Source organism: Schistosoma mansoni, chromosome 2 (genome assembly GCF_000237925.1).
Source record: "Schistosoma mansoni strain Puerto Rico chromosome 2, complete genome".
NCBI lineage: Eukaryota > Metazoa > Platyhelminthes > Trematoda > Strigeidida > Schistosomatidae > Schistosoma > Schistosoma mansoni.
Genome location: NC_031496.1, coordinates 4,401,753 through 4,404,721, shown reverse-complemented (window position 1 = coordinate 4,404,721; position 2,969 = coordinate 4,401,753).

The window sequence follows — 2,969 nt, the reverse complement described above, 5'->3', positions numbered from 1 at the left end:
TCAGAAAATATCAAGTAGTTCATAATAGACTTTGTAAATCACACGAACGATAAATGACTCCACATTTCATAGTACGTGGCACAGTACGATTGGTTAGTGTACAGCGAATTCATTATTTAAATCAGAATGAAAGTTGTCTCGTCATACCCGATAGAATTCCGCCAGTTTAAAAAATATCGAGAATCAGTTGAAGTTAGACATTAACACCATTGGATACCAGCTCAGTGGTATATTGGTTAAGGGCTTCGGCTCGAAACTGGTAGGTCCTGGGTTCGAATTCCGCGAGAGTGGGTTCGTGGATGCGCACTGCTGAGGAGCCCCATAATAGGACGAAACGGCCGTCCAGTGCTTCCAGGTTTTCCATGGTGGTCTAGCTTCAATTTACTCATGATCTCAACTCTTATGAATAAGATAATTGTTTACCGAAATTATGCTACAAACTCCGCTATACCGATGGCCAAGGTAGCGAGAGTGGTTGTACAAACTTCTTTTGGATACAAAGGTTCGGTTTGTGAATATGAATTGCGATGGCTTCAGCTATGTGCAATAGACGAGCTCGTAAACCATGTGGCAAATTTGATGGAATATGGTAGATAACCTTAAAAGCTTTATTCAGTTCAACCTGATGACCTGTGTCCACCAAGTGAGCGAGAATAGAACTCTTAATCCCCTTTACCTGTCCTTTGGTCAACCACGACGGATGGTGTTCTGTTATTCGTTGACGAACTTGCCGAATTGTACGCCCTATATAACTGGCTCCACAGGAGCAGTTGAATTGGTAAATACACATAGATGTGACGAATTCAGGCAATTTGTCTTTATTAACAGTTCTTATTGTGGGGCGGTTGTAGAAGACGGCACTAAGTCGGGCTGCATTAAATGTTTTCTGTACTGCCCTTCTTAATCTCTGTGTCAAGATTTCTTCCGTAGCATCATTTAAGAATTGTAACTTTAGGAACAGTACCTTCTTCGGAACAGTAGGTACCCTTGTCATTCTTTTCGTCTCCGTCATGTGTTTGTCGATGAATTTCATTGGGTACCCATTCCTACTAAGCAAGTTTCGAATATTAACCAATTCATCTAAAATAATGTCATCAGTGCAAATCATTCTAGCACGATGAGTTAGGATCTTTATTAGGTTTCTTTTGTATTTCATTGGTACTGCGCTATAGAAATGAGTGTACTGTCCAACTGTAGATTTTCTATGTAATCCTCTTTTTAATGTTCCATCTACTCTTCTGGTTAGTTGGACATCTAAAAACGATATACTACCATTCTGTTCTTCTTCTAGTGTAAACGTAATTGATGGATGGATATTATTAAATATATTAAGGATGTTCTACTTTTCATGTTCTTTTTCTAATACTATGAAGGTATCATTTATATAGCGACAATATGATGTTAGATGGCTAATTGTGTCATTGAGTGGACCATTTTCTAGTTTTGCCAGAAAAATGTCTGCCAGTATAGGGCCCAATGGTGACCCCATGGCTACCCCATCCAATTGTCTATAATACTCATTGTCAAATCGGAATTGAACATTCATTGTGCATCTAAGAATTAGCTGTTTTATTGCGGATACGGAATTACCGTTTCTAAGTTCCTCTCTGTTAATTCATTACAAATGAAATCTACCGTTTCAAGTAGAGGAATGTTGGTGAAAAGGGACGTTACATCTAATGATATCATAAATTTATTCTTGAGCGATAGATTTTTTATATTATTGACAAATTCGAAGGAATCCTTGACACTATGTTCAACAATTTCTTTGTGGAGTGGTTTGAGAATTTGCACCAACCATTTTGCTATAGTGTGGTAGGCTGAGTTATTCATATCTAAAACGGGTCGAAGGGGCAAGCCACTTTTATGTATTTTTGGCAAGCCATATAGCCTTGGTGTTCTCGTTCCTGTAGGTTTTAACATTTCGAACACTTTTTTGTGTCTTACGTGCAATAGTCGTTTAAATAATCCGGAAATCTTACTCTTCTTCCGAAACGCGTCGTTTTAAGCTTATTTTCAGATACTAACGTAGTATCAACGTGCGTGTTGGCTGTCGGAAGGGTTACTACAAGTGTAGGAGCCATGTCGTTCGATTGTGCTGAAGGAAAATAGACGTAGATAGGATTTCCTTCTAAATACGCTACTTTGATTCGATCGATACTGATGCTATCGTTAGTGCCGTTCTTACTGACTATACAGTACTTAGGTTCACGCTGAAGCACTTTGAAGGGTCCTTCGTATCCTAATTCGAGAGGTTGTCGATATGAGTCTCGACGTACGAAAACATGTGTACTATATCGTAAGTCAGGTTGAACGAAAACATCAGTGGAAGCAGGTTTAACTGAACGTATTGCACTTGTAAGCCTGCTCGTGTAGGAGTTTAGATCCATGTTCATTGAAGAAGACGTATTCTCCTGGAAGTCGGAGTGTCGTTCCATAAACGAGTTGAGATGCAGTGTATCCAATGTCAGCTTTCACTACATTGCGAATACCTAGCAAGACGAGTGGAAGAGCGTCTGTCCACTGTGAAACGTTTATAGCTGATAGTGAAGCTTTAAGTTGTCGATGAAAACGTTCTACCAACCCGTTTGCTTGTGGGTGGTAGGCGGTCTTTCGGAAGCGAGCGATTTCTAATAGTGTGGTCAGACAACAGAAAAGTCCAGATTCAAACTGGCGTTCGCGGTCTACAGTGATGGCTGAAGGGCAGCCGAAATTCGATACCCATCGTTCGACGAGGAAGCGGGTCACTGTTTCACAAGTAATGTCTTTAAATGGCACTGCTTCTGGCCATCGAGTGAAACGGTCTACACAGATTATTATTATTATTATTAGTGGCTTTATTCAATATTGTAATCTGGTACAATATAGAATTCTCAGCACGATTTATTTCAACAAGCTTTTTACCAAAAAAAAACAAAAAAACCAAAAAGAAACAGAAAAGGAATAAAAAAAGGTTTAGGAAAAACTGA